We start from the raw sequence: 15,969 nt of genomic DNA, 5'->3' as shown, positions 1-15,969 counted from the left end.
TGTCTTTGGAGTTCAGTTCTCAAAAAAGGTGAACTAGCCTGAGCTCTTTCTCACCTGTTCTTGATAAATCTAAAACAGACTTTAAAGAGTTGGTCAGAGATTAACTGAAACAATCATACTGAAAAGGAACACTTACTTCACACCCTTGCAGTCTGACACCCTCTGCTGCAATAAATTTACTGAAACAAATGGGAAATAAAAAAAAAACAGGTGACCTGTTCAAAGAACCACTGTTAAACCACAGTCTAATGTTGAAATATCAAATAATTGCCCATTTTGTCATTTCTTAATTATCCCATTCAAACTATCTTAAATTATTCATTATATACTGAAATTTCTAGCATTAAATCCAAAATTTCCCCAACTATTTATCAGAATATTAATCACACTTTCCAAACATTGTTTAAAAAAAAAGATAAGAAAGAATAGTGAGAAATTCACTTGCTTGTGCGTCAGATCTCTCAAAGCTTTCCAAAATCATGACCTAATCTAAAATGTTCTAGACGCACAAGATAAAATCATACTTAGTTCTGCGTGCCTTACAGATATCTTACCTCCCTTATGAAAAATGTTCAAAAGGGGGAAAGAATGTAGGAGGGTGATAATGGTGCAAATACTGTGTACACATGTATGTAAATGCAAAAATAATACCTGTTGAAACTATTCCAGGAATGGAGGAAGGGGGGATAAGGAAGAGTGGGGGAGGGGAAAATAAATAAATAAAAAGTAAATAAGTTAGACATTATGCTAGAACTTGATAATTACTGTATAGACAATAAAAGAAGAAACTAGGAAGAAAAAGTGTTCAGAAGAGAAGAAATGAGAGTGAGAATCAGATCCAGTGGGCTTTATTAATGGAACATGACAAAGTACGGCTTCCTAAGTCTCTCCTCTTCTTCAGAGGGCCTGGAATGGAAACTAAGGAGTGGAGATTTCTGGAGTTGGTGGTCTAGGGTGCTCTTACTCCTTGGAGGCCATGGTGAACCGAGGTTCACCATTCTGTTGCTGTAGCCAAATTCATTTCTTACCAGGAAATTAGCTTGACAAAATGGTCATGAAGGCCTATGCAAGCCCCAGTATTGAAGGTAGAAGAGTGGGTGTCACTGTTAAAGTTGCAGGAGACAATCTGGTCCTCTGTGCAGTCCAAGACATCCTTTAGAGAGCTCTCCAATGCCTGTTTCACTACCTTCTTGATGTCATCATGTTTGACAGCTTTCTCCAGATGACAGGTCATATCCATGCCTGACACATTGGGGGTGAGCACATGGGAGTGCCAATCAATGAGCTTCCCATTCAGCTCATGGATGACCTGGTCTGCAGTCATAGTAGCACCAGTGAGAGCAGTGATGATTTTCTGGGGAACACCATAGCTGTCATGCTAGTTTCTTAGAGGGACCATTGTGATCTACTGGGTAGCAGTGATGGCATGGACTGTGATCATAAGTCTTTGCATGATGCCAAAGTTGTGATGGATGAACTTGGCCAGGGAGGCTAAGTAGTTGGTGGTACAGGAGGCACTGTTGACGTTCTTGATGGAGTTGTGTTTCTCAAGGTTCACACCCATCACAAACATGGGAGCATCAGTAGGTGGGGCAAAAACAACCCTTTTGGTTCTACCCTTCCAGTGAGTCCCACCTTTCTCCATGGATGTAGAGACATCAGTGGATCCCACCATATATTCGACACCAGCATCATCCCATCCAAAATTGACAGAATCTCTCCAGAAAGATGGAGATGGGTTTCCATTGATGATAAAATTCCCGTTCTCAGCCTTAACTGTGATTGAACTTGCCATATCTCACATCATTCTAGAACATTCAGACTATGTAGCTGAGGTCAACAGAGGTGTCGTTGATGATGACAAATCAACGTTGCTGGAGTTGAAAGCAGCCCTGGTGACTAGGCACCCAATACAGTGCCTATTCACTCTGACCTTCACCATGGTCTGTCAGGGATGCAGCCAGCACAGCATGAGAGGATGTGGTTGTCAAATGGAGAGGAAAAGGGAACCAGAAACAAACTTTGAGACCCTGTTCTGGTGCTAAAATTCTGGAAAAAAAAGTGAAATGTTAGAGAAATCTTCAAAATACATGGGAGAAAGAATAAAGGAAACTTCCCCTTGAATTCTTTCTTTTCTTCTGTTTTTTTAAGGTAAAAAGCACAAATAAATAACTAAAGATATCAATTTTAAAAGCACTCTTTTTTTCAATGTGATTTTTTGTGAATTCCTGAATCCTGAATAGGATTGTGGATGTCTATTGATTTTCCATTAATAACTACAGATGTGTACACATCAACCCGTTCTTTTAGACAGTGCCACATTGGTCCACTAACATCCATTTGTACAATGACAAGAGATAGTCTAGGAGTATGCTGCAGCCTAAGGCAAATGGAGTTAATTGGACTATGTGAGAATTGAACCAATGACCTTGACCTCAGCTAAGCTATAATCAGAAGAGTTAATAATCAACCAATAACTGCCCTAATAAAAGCAATTTTCAATAATAACAATGAGATGACTAGTACTTCAGAAAATTAAATTTAATGTAGATTATTGAAAACTTGGACAACAAATAGTAAAATCCCTGCTTTCAAATCATGTTCCAAATGCTTTTTGCTGTTTTAAACTTTAGATCACTTTTTGTGAAATAACTTTGAAGGTATTTTTAAACCTAGTTTAACCTATGATTCTTTTAAAAGTCTCTATTCTTTCAAAAGTTATTATATAACAAAATTAGTATATAAGACTCTATAAATTAAAATTCATTTTCATGGTAACTTTAATAAGCTGTTGAATAAGTTAAAGAAGGAAAAAGTTAGTAACTAATGAACTGATAAGCTAAATTGGTAACCACTGGCTTCTGCATCTACTGATACAGAAAAAGTAAAAGTAGCCACAATATTTAACACAAACTACCAGCAGTATTCAGCAGCATCAACAATGACTGTCTCTCAGTGTATCTCATGTAAATGAAGGAGTCAGACAAACCAGGAATGGTTAATTTTATGGGCTAAGTGTTTATACCCAGTATTTGGTCAAACATCAGTTGAGATTTCTGTGAATTTATTTTCATATGCTATTGTTTAAATCAGTAAACTTATTCAGTTGATGGTCTTAAGAGAAAACAGACTCAGGTTTACTGGAGGAAGAGGGAATTTTGCCTCTAGTTTGCCTTCAGTCTGAAGCTGCAAAATCATCACTTCCCTGAGTCTCCAGCCTGCTGATATTTTTAACACTCATGTGATTGAAGATCCTGGTGAGTTCAAATATGCCAGAACCAATTTATATCCTACTGGCTCTTTCTCTGGAGAACCTTGACTAGTACCTTGACTAGGCACCCAAAAGAGACATTATCTCTCTTACCGTAACAGAATTCTCCTCTTAAGAAAAAGACAAATACTTGTCCTATGGTTATTTTTATACATATTCTCCATGAATAGAGTGAAGAAAAAGACTTTGGATTTATTTATTCAACAAATGTTTATGTAACATCTACCATGTAGCAGGTCTATGCTGTCCCAATACTCATTGGGAATGTAGCAGTGAACAGAGACAAAACCTCAGCCTTTACAGAGTTTATAATCTATTGATGAAAGGCAGGTAATAAACAAATATATATTGGAGCAAATGGTGTAGACACTATGAAGAAAAAGAAAGCAAGTAAGAGGGGTAAAGATGAGGGTAGACATAGCGAGAGATGAAGGTCAAAAGGATATCAAGAAAAGAAAAACACCAGGTAGAGGAAACAGCAAGTACAATGGTCCTTAGATAAGTGTGTACAGGATATATTTGTGAACAACAAACAGCTAGAGCACAGTATTCAAGAAGAGAATAACATAAGACAAATCTTTCTCTGGGTAAGATGAGGAGCCATTTGAATATTTTGAGCAAAGCAATGGCATGATGTAATGTGAATGTGAACAATTGTACAGGCTGCTATATGGAGAATAGAGAGAAGGAGGACAAGCTGGGCTAAGGAAGACTTTTCAGACACTATGACTATAGTCACTAGGTGGTAGGAGAAGCAAATGCATCAATATAGGTAGAATAATTTCAGAGTGAAGCCCTACCTCTTTGGAAATACTGTGACCTGAAGGCTGCTGTTAATTATGGCCTAAAGAGATGACCAAGTCGTGTGCCTAGACTCAGTTAGGCATTCTTAGAATGTCCTGAAAAGCCAAGCAAGATAAATCAATGACTATTTACTCACAATGGTACACTTATAATTACAACTATAGAGAGCTGGGATGTTTAAGTTTCATGACTAGAAAGGATATGGGAGCAGAAGAGACATGGTCAGCTCTATAGTCTAGAAAAGGGAAGAGTGACTTTTTAAAATGTGTCTCTAGATTATCTAAGACAGACAAAACCTTGGCAACACTTTCACATTCAGTCTGTCTTCTTGGCACATATGCCTTTACAATGTAGATGCCTGCATCAGGCTATCTTACCTTATTGGCAACAACCATTAGGACCAGCCAACTTAGTCCTCTTTTGCTAATTCCATGCTTAATTAATACTCTAATTATAATGTAGCTTCTCACAGGGCTTTTCCTGTTAGAAATGATTTCCCACATTGGTGAAAATAAACTTTAAAAGTTACTTGAAAGTTAGAGGTGTCATTGTAAATTAATAAACTGGTTCAGGCACATTTATAAGAATGTCATGAGTCTAACTGGGAGGATTCTATCCTCTTCAGTCTGAATCCTTAGAAAATTTCTGTGTCTTGCTAGTTGATAAGAGAATGGCAGCACATTAGGTGAAGAATTCAGGGGAAAGCTGAGGGAGTGAGGTGTGCAAAACCACAAAGCCAGGAAAGGAAGTGTTATGGTCACATGATGGTTTTTTTTTTTAGAAAAATATCTCTGGTGGCAGTGTGGAGGATGGACTGGGTGAACTGGGATGAATTAGGAAGATTGAGAAACTACATAGACCTGAAAGAAAGGAGGGCGGGTTAGATGCACAGAGGATGGAGGACCAACAGGACACTATAGAACAAACCATTTGTGAGTCTTAATGGAGAAATATGGATAGATTTGGCAGGAAGCAAGTTTTGGAGGGGGGATATGTTGGGTTCAATCTTGAAGATGTTGACTTTGAAATGTCCATGAGTTGTTCAAGTAGAGCTGTCTAAAAGGTAATGAAAACAAGTCTGTTGTTTATGCCATAGGGCATAAGCTTTTACCTTAGGATTTGTTGTAGATAATGGACAAAGTTAAGATAAAAGTTTTCAGTGGTATGGGGTTGCCCACAGGGAATGAGGAAATAAGATGATTAATAATAAAATTCTGAAGACTCATAATAAATAAGATGTTCATAAGAAAGGGACTAAGAGAAAAATAGACGGCATGAACCAATTCGAGTTATAATACATATATACATGGAAATGTCACAAGGAAACTTACTGTAGAGTATCTTAAACAAAAATGCCTTTTTTTCAAAAACAGAGATCAGGAAGGTGAAACAGTCCTGTCTGTGGGTTGGTACTGGTTGGAGGGGGGGATATAGGTAAAGGGTGAAGGAAGCTAAACGTAGTGGAAATATTATGTGTTCATGTATGAAAATGGAAAAACGAGGCATATTGAAACTATTCCAGGAAAAAAGAGAATGATAGCAGGGATGAATTCAATTATAATATATTGTAAAAGCTTTTGTAAATGCCACAATGTAACAATGTCACAATGTAATATAAAAAATTATATTATTTAATAATATAATTTATTAAATAAGGTTTTAACAGAGTAAGAGAAACCATTAAATGTTTTCAGTAAGTTATCAAGAGTCAAATGGGTAGAATGTTTTAAGTCAATGGAAGTATGTATTTTAGAGAGAAGTCAGCTTTCTCAAATGCACCAGAATGGGCTAGTAAAATGAGGACTGGGAAGAGGCCACTGCAGTCAGTGATGATCTTTTCCAGAGCTGTTTCAGTGCAGCAATAGAGGCAAAGTAAAGTGTGGAGACAATAAGTGAATGCAACTGTTTAAAGGATTTTGGATGGTTGGTGGTGTGGCTCAAGTGATACAGCACCTGCCTCACAAGAGTAAGGCCCTGAATCTAAACCCCAGTACTCCTCCAAAAAAAAAGTGGGGGAGCAGTTAAGAAAACAAATGAAATGGCAAGTTGTGAAAGAAGTAGGCTCAAGGAAAAAGTCTTAGACTGAGGACCTTACATCTGTCTTCTTTATTCTCTCAGTCCAGTGGAAAATTGTTCTATTGATCATTCAAACTCTTGTCAAGACTGACCCTTCTTTTTCCTTCAGTTGCTTGGTTGCAATCAGTATTTTTTTTTGTCTCTGGCCTTCTTCAATCCTCCCAACTACTTTCCCTGCTGCTTCTTGCTCTTGTATACATGCCGTTGTCTGTCCTTACTACTTGCTAATAAACTAACCTTCTACAACAACAGTCACCCCTATAATTCCACTGCTCAAAAACCCTTAAGATTTCCTCTTTCTCTCTTATTTTTCTCTACAGCCTGAGAAAGACTATGCCAGGGTTGATTTTCACTAGGCATCCTATAACCATTTCTTCCCTGGTTAAACCAAGGTGGATTTCTCACTATTCTTACACTCCAAGCCATTAAGCATGCTCTTCCTACTCACTGAAATGCCATGTAGTTTTTCTTCCCCCTCAGGAAAGCAGTCTCAACTTAATTCCCAAGTCTTCTATGAAAAAAGAAGAAAGAGGAGGAAGTGTGAATAATTGTTACCATTGGCAGTGGTCCATGCGTGTAATGACCTCGATTCTTTGGGTACAGTGTCTAAAATTAGAACACCATCCCAATAGCAGGAAAAGGAGAATAAGCAGACAAAACAAAGCATGTGAAAATAAGGAGGCTTTTATTAAAGAGACAGTATGCCTCTGAAGAGATGTGAGGCAAGCAATTCTGGAGAGAAAGCCCCACAGCCCTGAAATTGTCACCAGTTGGATCCTTTGTTCAGTAAAGAGTGGGGAAATATGTTGGCAGGAACTCTTGGACCCACCCTTAATTCTGTGTAAACTAGCCAGAGCAAGTGCACGTATTGCCAGTTGTAGGGCCCTTGTAGGAGGGTGTTCCTTCATTATAAGCCCAGGGTGCTTGTTACTTTTGGATGCCTCAGATTTGGGGTTGGGGACTCATTCCCTTGACCTTCTCATGTCTGGCTTCCTGCCAACTCTAACATAATTACTAAAAAATTTCACTATTTTACCTTCTTGGTGAGCTAGTAAAAAGGGAAGTGAGAGAAGTGAAGGGGAAACTGGGTAACAATGTCTATATTAATATAGAGATCAATAAGCACATCATTTTTTGTATATAGTAACACTCCTTATCATTCATTTACATCCTTTTGATGTTGAAATTCCCTGTTTATTTCAAATAGTAATGTCTGGCTTATACAATAAGACAGCAGCTCCTGTGTTAAGGTTTCTAGCCTACTGCTAAAAATATGAACAATTTCTAATAATAGACAGGTTTTGGGCAGCTTTGTAATTTAAGAGCTAGAAAAAATACTTGGGGAGGTTTTGAAATTATTAATGTTCCTGGAGATTTCTATCCACCTCCCTCAATGGCTATGCCCCCAGCTGAGAGTCCCTGCTGCTTTGTGATGGGCATGCACCTCTCTGAGATACAACTGCTGAGTCTATTAGGTGGGGAAAGACAGAACTGTTACACAGTTGAGGATGGCTATTCCAGTGAAGAAGAAAATACAAAAAAGGAGACCAATTAATTGGGTGACTGTACTTCCTCAGAATATAAAGAACATCCCTAGGAAAGTATTAAATATTGCAAGGAGATTTTCCTCCCTCAATAGTCATAACAGAATTTGAAAAACTTGTAAGTAATTCAACATCAAAGTAAAAATAAATCAGGCAACAGGCTCTCTGCAATCTGTTGGGTGATATGTTTAGTATATTTTATGGTTAAATGAGTCAACTTTTAAAGTCCTTTTGAGAGTGTAAACAATGACTTAGCTTTCCTAATAAGACTCATGGCATTCTATCTATTATCTATTGTTGATTATACTGATGCTGTTGTGTCCTTAGAGACTCTGTTGCTATTTCCTGCTACACTGTATTAATAGTTTTTAATAATATAGATATAATTCAATTTTCACTCAGTTCCTGAACAGCAGATAATCTCAAGTTATGTATAACTAGCCCCTTAGACCTGTGTCATTGTTGTTTACTCATAGCAAGGGTAAACAGTACTTATTTAGCATATTGAATTTGAATAGCTTTATACTTATTTTCATTGACAAAATTAAAGAAGTCTGATATAAGAAGCACTTAACTCTGATAAAAGACACTAAGGTTACAAAAGTCCAAACTTTATCCCAGAATTTTAAAATCAGAAAGACTTGAGGTCACACCTGTTCCTTAGTTCTCACTCATGGGAGCTTGTTAAACATTCAAGTTCCTAGGCAAGGAGGCAATGAGGTTCAGAAACCCACATTTAAAACAAGAACTTAGGATGGAACTTAAACTTCAGGTTGAAAATTTTTGGTCAATGTCCTCACTTACATGTGATAAAGCTGAGCCACAAAGAGGGTAAATGGCTTATCCCGAACCACATGGCTAGATAATGATGATCAATTGAGAACTGATGCAGCTTCAACTCTCAGTTCTGTGCTCACCCCACTCTGATGCCCTGACTATTTAGACTGCTCTCCTTACATCTCTAGTATGCTCATGAAAGGAAAGTCACAGTGAGTGCCACAGGCCAGAATGAAGTTAATACTACGAGAAGAGCAGAAGAAAGCCTATTTCCTTAAGGCTATAACCTTGATCTCTCTTGCATTTCAGTTTTTTATCTATATGCAAGCGCCAACGGAACATTAAAGCAAAATACCAAAAGTTGCAAAGATGGAAAAAAGACTACTATGAAAAAGCAGTTTGACTCATTCACTCTTAACATAACTGAAACAGCTTCTTAAAAAATAAAAAGAATGTTTGTGCTCCTGTTTACTAAATCTCAGAAAGGCTCCTTTCTGAACTTACTATTTTTGTGAATTTCAGCTTCTTATGTACAAAACAAATGAGCTAAACCTACATGCTATGCGGTATTATCTTGAGTATAGCAATACATGTGAACAGCATTTCATCAGTCTTAGCACAATAAAGATGATAATTTTTTTGCCAGTACTGGGGTTTGAAATCAAGCCCTCAGGCACTCTACTGCTGGAGTCACTCTTCCAACTTCAACTTTGAAGTATTATTGTGTGGTGGAAGGGACAGGGAGGTTACAATTATAGGCATATTAAAGTAGAATTATTGACTCCTATCCCCATTGTGCTGTAGAAATTACAAAGTATGGCAGCTACATGGTGTAAGTAATATTTAGGAGACTTAGGGAAACATCTATGTATGATAACAAGGATGAAGCTAAAGAAATACATAATGTTTAGCAAAAGAAGCAAGATATAGCATAAACATTATGATTCTGTTCACAAAGGTTTAAAAGAAGAACAAATAAGCTGGTGGAGTGACTCAAGTGGTAGAGGCCTGCCTAGCAAGCATGAGGTCTCAGTTCAAACCTCAGAACCACCAAAAAAGGGGGAGGAGTACAAATAAACTACATTGTTTGGGAATGAACAATTAGGAGGCAAAATAATAAAGCAAAGCCAAGAATTAATGAACACCAGGATAATGGTTCCCTTTGAAGGGCATAGCCAGGGTCGCCATGAGGAAAGACACATGGGGACCACCAATGTGCTGGTCACATTCTACTTCTTGACCTGAGCAGAGGCTACCATGGTGTTTCCATTGTGCCATCTTTGTGTTTGTGAATTTCTATGTATGTGTAGTATATTTCATAATAAAGTTCTTAAATTGTTTTTTAAAAGACAAATTTAGTAGATAAAATCCAAAAGGATACTAGATGGTGTTATACATGTGTGAGCTGTCTCTCCACATGGACTACTAGGATAATAGAGTGCAGCTGTACAACAGGTTTAAATAAATATTTATCTGTGTCCTAGCCAGAGGACTCACACCCTAGAGCTGCTGTGATGTTTAATTGGAAGGCATTTGATCAGAGGTTGCCAGAATCCATTCAGCACTAAATATATCATCAACCTAATTCCATATGATTTACTAGTTCAGCATTGATTATTTTCCAAACCATCATAATCTTAAAAATAGTTATGTTTCCTTGTTCCAACAATGTTTTCAGCCATGGTTTCTATGGTTTCCAACTACAAATGGAGAAATAATATATTTCCAAAAGGAAAAGGTAAGTGATTTTCTGAGTTTTACAAAGGTAATCATTTTGCCCCTGCAACAATATCCCTCAACTATTGTGATATGTGTGTTTAATCTGGAGACTAAACTAAAACTTTGTTATTAAAGAATGAAAATCACTATGATTTATTATTCCATTATTAAAATGACTAGCCTAAATAAAATTGCTTTGAATCATGAATATATGTGTTTTATCATTAAAGTTATGTAATAATTAGAAATTTAAAAACAATTTGGTATTAGAATTAGTGACAGCTGCTTCTGTACAAACGAATTCTTTTCATTTGGGGTTTGAACTCAGGGCCTCATGCTAGCTAGGAAGGCACACTCCCACTTGAACCACTCTGCCAGCCCTTATAAATGAATTCTTAAAGGGTTTTCAATTTCCTGTAAATGATTTCTGAGATAAAAATAGACCTAGTTTATTAATATGCTACTTTTAAATTAAATAATTGGATTAACTTTAATGAAGTACATTATATAAACAAGAGTATAATTTATGTGAACAGTTTAAAGAATAATAATAAAACAAACACCCATGTACCCACCACACAGCTTATGAACTAGAACATAATAAAAAATTTTGGCTCCTTTTCTCCTGTACAAGAGGTAAATGCTATGTTCTATTTTGTGAATATCACTTCATGCTATTCCTTGCAGGTTTACCATTGGTATGTGGCGAACAAATTATATATTTGTTTGGTTCTACATGTTTTTAAATTTTATATGACATGAAATCACATAATAGCATTCAGTAATGTTTTTCCTTATTTAGCATTATATTTATGAGATTTACCATGCCAATAAATGTACATCTACTTCATTTTAAGTATTGTCTTTTAATATACACCATAATGTTCCCATTCTTATATTCATATGGAAGGTATTTGGGTATGATTTCAGTTTGGGATTTTCTTTTTCTATGCAGAGAAAGATGCTCAAGGCATTCTTAGACATATCTCTTTGTGCTAATGTGGGAACATTTCTATAAAAATCTTTTTGAGTAGAATTCCTAAATTTTAAGTATGCATACTTTCAACTTTAGCAGACAATCTTAAGTTGTTCCTCCAAAATGGTTGCACAAGTTTTCATTCTTAAATGTCTGAATTTGCTTTTCACTCCAACTTACTTAGTTAATCTAGAAATTCTCATGAAATAAATAGAAGAGCTAAGTTAGTTTGGAGATATTCCATGTTCACGGATAGGAAATATCAGTATTGTTAAGATTCCAGTTCTTTCTAACTTTATCTATAGATTCAATGTAATTTCAATAAAAGAATCTCAGCAAGTTTGGGGGATATTTGCAATCAAATTCTAAAACTCATATGGAGAGGCAAAGACAAGAATAACCAACATGATATTAAAAGCAGAGAATAAGCTGAAGAACTGGTGTTAGCCAACTTCACGACTGACTATGAAGCTATAGTGGTACCTATGATATTGGCAAACAAACGTGTGACTAGATCAATGAACAGAATAGAGATCCCAGAAACAGACCCACATAAATTTACTCAACTGATCTTTGACAAAAGAGAAAAGACAACACAATGGAACAAAGATAGTAAATGGCATGATGCAAAAAAAAAAAAAGACATATTTTTCCACCTCATATAGTCTTATTGTCAGAACTAAATGAGTTATATAAATGTACTTTAGACAGAATGTGGTATCTAACAAGTACACAATAAGTATTAGAAATTAGAATTGAAATACAATTTAATATATTGACGTTAAATATTTTCAAGTACAAATGCTTGAGATAACTTCTGTATAGAATTTCTGAAATCCAGTTCCTTTACATACCATCAGAATAATGCACTTCAAAAAGTTGGCATCTGCTCTTTCCTTATTAGGAAAATTTAGACATTGGTAACAATTTCTAGCTTGTATTTACTTACCCTGACTTCCTCAGTTATGAAGTAACCATTGTTTATGTTGATTTATTAAAATCAGTATATTATTAACAATAAGTTAAGCTTCATGCAATAATTCCTTCATTCTTAGTGACCCATGCTTTAAATAATCACTTTGTTGTTTTAGTTATCAAAACCAATCAATTTTTTGCCTTTCTACCATCAAAATGATATGCATTTTACATCCTTTAAAATTACAATTATTAATGCATATTGTACAACATACAGAGCAATATCCCTGATGAATATAGATACAAAAACCCTCAACAAAATACTTGCAAACCAAATTCAATAACATATTAAAAGATCATACAACACGAATAAGTCAAATTATCTCTGTTTGCAGAGGAGATAATTCTATACTTACAAAACTCTATAGACTCCACCTCTAAACAAATGATTCTGTTTATCTCCATGAATATTGCATAGCCATGCCCCAGATTCCTATAAGGTAATCTGAGAGGTAAGCTCCACTTGGAATCCTAAATAGAAAGCGGAGACAAGATCTCCCCCTTATGTCCTCATTGTTACCTTCATTCAATCAATGCATGCAAAATTGGGACGTGGCCAGGTGCTGGTGGTTTATGCCTTTAATCCTAGCTACTTGGGAGACCTAGATCAGGAGAATTGTGGTTTGAGGCCACCCTGGGTAAATAGTTCGAGAGACCCCCATCTCCAAAATAACCAGAGCAAAATGGACTGGAGGTGTGGCTCAAGCGATAGAGCACCTGCTTTGCACGTGCAAAAAAAAACCTGGGGCATGTGTCATTTTCTTGAATCTCCTTCCTCCTCTTCCTCTGCCCCTTTTCATTTTGGAAAAGAGCTAAGCTTTCCTTTAACTCTATCCATATCACATCTTTTGTCTACTTTTCAAAAGCAAGCCCCTGACTTCACTACCACTGACTGCAGGGGTATTCTTCTATACTAAGGAGAATTCTGTGTGATAGGTCATCCAGTCTCAGCTTTTGAGATATGTGAAGGGAAAGATGAAGAAATTTATAAAATTCTCAAAGCTTGTTGTGTACATTTTTTTTTATTTTAGAAGCTACCACCTGTCATTAATCTCTCATTGTTTTCAAAACATTCATTTTCTTGGAGGAAGCTTAGGTACTATAGAAAACTACAGAGGAAAACAAACAAATGTCTGACCTGAAATGAGCATGTGGACATATTTAGCACTGAATAACCCCATGACAAACAACTCTGAGAGGAATTTAATGGCATTTCATATACTAATAAAAGCAGGGGCTTTTTGTTCTAGAAACAAAAAACAAACAAAAGGCAAGTAAAGAATCCAGAAATTCAAGACCTATTCTAAAAAAGATCAATTTTAAACAAATAGTTCTTACAAGATTCAAAGAAACTAAAGGCAAGTTGGCCTTTCCTTTAAAAAAAGAAAGAAAAGTGCTCGCTTTGGCAGCACATACACTAAAATTGGAAGGATACAGAGAAGATTAGCATGGCCCTGCACAAGGATGATACACAAATTCATGAAGCGTTGTATATTTAAAAAAAAGAAAGAAAGAAAGAAAAGAAAAAGCTCTAAAAACTAACAGGAGATCACAAAAGAGATGAATACAGAACAGGAGATGAAAAGTGAGTTTATGGAGCTTGGGAATAAATAAGAGAATGAAACTATCATAGAGGTGAAACTTTCATTAGAATCAACAAAATGTAGTAGACATAGATAATATAGTCTGGGAAAAGAGGACAAGTTTGAGGAAATAATATGAAATTAAATAATAATACAAAGAAAAAAGAAAAGGCTAGTGAATATAGATCTTACAGCACACAAATAATCACTGCTCTGAAAGAAAAGAGATGTGGAGTGGGAAAAACTCAAATATATAACTAAATAAAATTTTCCTGAAACAAAGATTCGAATCTACAAATTACAAAGACGTTGCTTAGGTAACATCCAGAAAAACATTGATGAGTATTAAATTACTAGGCTACTTTGGAAAATAGTTTGGGGGCAGCAGGTAGGAAGCTACACAGGCAAAAATTAAGGAGCATATGTACCATGTCCACAAATATGAGAATGAAGAGGAAATGAATTGAAGAGGGATTTAGGATCTTGGCATGTTGCAAGGTCAGCACCGTGTGGTTAAGGACCCATTTCTGCAATTAAACTGTCTAGGTTTAAATCTAAGCAAGCTTTTTTGCCTTTTTGTGCCTCTGTTTTCTTAACTTTAAAATGGAGTTATTAATAGCAACCCACATAACACAAAGACTCTGGAAATTAAATGGAATAATACATTTAGTCCTTTTAGAAAAATGCCCTGCCCATATTCACAATTAAATATTATCAAATTCCACAGAGCTTAGCTTGTAATTCTCTAAAGGAAGGAAAGTAAGAAAGATGGAGGAGACAATCAGAGTGCCATTTACAAACGAGGAGAATACAGAGAGAAGATAATAAAAAGAATTCCCAATTTCATTGAATATTTTGACATTTGAAAATTTTAAGACAAATCCTTTTTTTTTTTTTTTAGCAGTGCTAGAGTAAGAAGAAAAAGAGTGAGAAATGAACGTAGAAAACATTTTTATTTATGGACAGGGCACCAGACTAATGCTAGAGATGTTGAAAAGTAAAGAAGATGGAGATAAACAATGGATCAAAGGCAGAAAGACATTGGAGGGGCTGTGGCCAGGAGCAATGAAGAATGGAATAGCCTTTATCGAAAGGAAGACACTTCTCCCGCGGAGAGAGAAAGAAAACTGCAAGAGTGTGTGTGGAAGCAGAAATATTTATAGACTGTAATAGGTAAAGCTGAAACACCATCAATATGGTGCTTTTTATTTCTCATTTATAAAGTGTGAGCAAAGCCAGATGCAGCCAAGTGCAAGAAGTAAAGGGGACTGTGAGAGTTAGGAGTAGCTAAGGACAGGATGGCCAAGAAGTACCCATTCTCTCTCTCTCTCTAATAATAATAATAATAACAATAATGATAATGATAAGCCACCTAAGGGCCCAGCTGACATTGAACAAAAAGTATAACTTGTAGTACCACAAATCAAAAAATTGTTTTTTGCATTTTTTTGCCAGCAGCTTTTCAGCTTTTTTAGTGTTCTAGATGTAGAAACAAGATGGTTAGATCGGTAAGCTATGGCACAAAACATTTTCTGGCTACTTTTGCCAGAAAAAAAAAGTAGAAAATAATTAAATGTAGTCCATTTCAAGACTTACCTGAAGTGTAGCGTTGGCTCATGAGACAGAATACCTGAACTCCACCTCATGTGCCTATTGTCTACTGAAAGATCTTAATCCTATGATAAAATGTCTCACAGCATACACTGAAAGTATTTCCTAGAATTTTTAAGAGCTAATGAGAAGGAAACTTTGAATCTTCTGATTAACACGTAAGCTCGTTAATGGAAAAGGAAACTAAGGTTGAAAGATTTTTGTTTCAATGGCCTTTCTGTCAACTGTTCTAAAAGACTATGCAACTGATTATATAACAAGCTATAGAAGGTACAAGGCTGAAACAAAGAAGCATCAGTCTAATACCTGAGTTTTCACACTTAGCATCAAAGATGTTTTATCTTCGATTTGAATGTAGTTTAAAATTCTCATTCAATGCACTACTAGCATAATGGACTAGAATTAATTCATGCAAATAGTTTATGTAAAAATACACTTGTTCAATTTTGGCATCTAGCAGTTTGTTATAATTATTTAGTTATAAATAAGTGATTTCTTTGTGATCATTTCAAAAACCCAATTTATTAAACATCTCAGCCAATATTCACAAAACTTTATAAAATCAATATTAAAAGTCCCTAAAAGATAAAATCATTATTTTCTCTCTTTCCAAGGAGCCAGTTGTCAATATTT

General features: G+C 35.8%; 2 non-coding genes and 1 pseudogene across 2 annotated transcripts; 2 read left to right on the top strand and 1 right to left on the bottom strand.

The window, feature by feature from the left end:
- Positions 1–533: 533 nt before the first annotated feature.
- Positions 534–15,435, bottom strand: LOC109695594 (glyceraldehyde-3-phosphate dehydrogenase pseudogene; annotated as a pseudogene).
- On the top strand, positions 13,267–13,317 carry LOC141416751 (small nucleolar RNA SNORD78). The gene has a single exon (XR_012441345.1). It is a non-coding gene; the product is annotated as a small nucleolar RNA SNORD78 (small nucleolar RNA).
- On the top strand, positions 13,536–13,641 carry LOC141416097 (U6 spliceosomal RNA). The gene has a single exon (XR_012440994.1). It is a non-coding gene; the product is annotated as a U6 spliceosomal RNA (small nuclear RNA).
- Positions 15,436–15,969: the final 534 nt, after the last annotated feature.

This window comes from Castor canadensis, chromosome 1 (genome assembly GCF_047511655.1).
Source record: "Castor canadensis chromosome 1, mCasCan1.hap1v2, whole genome shotgun sequence".
Lineage (NCBI taxonomy): Eukaryota > Metazoa > Chordata > Mammalia > Rodentia > Castoridae > Castor > Castor canadensis.
The sequence above is the reverse complement of the archived record's forward strand: the minus strand, read 5'-3'. Positions and strand labels throughout refer to the sequence as shown.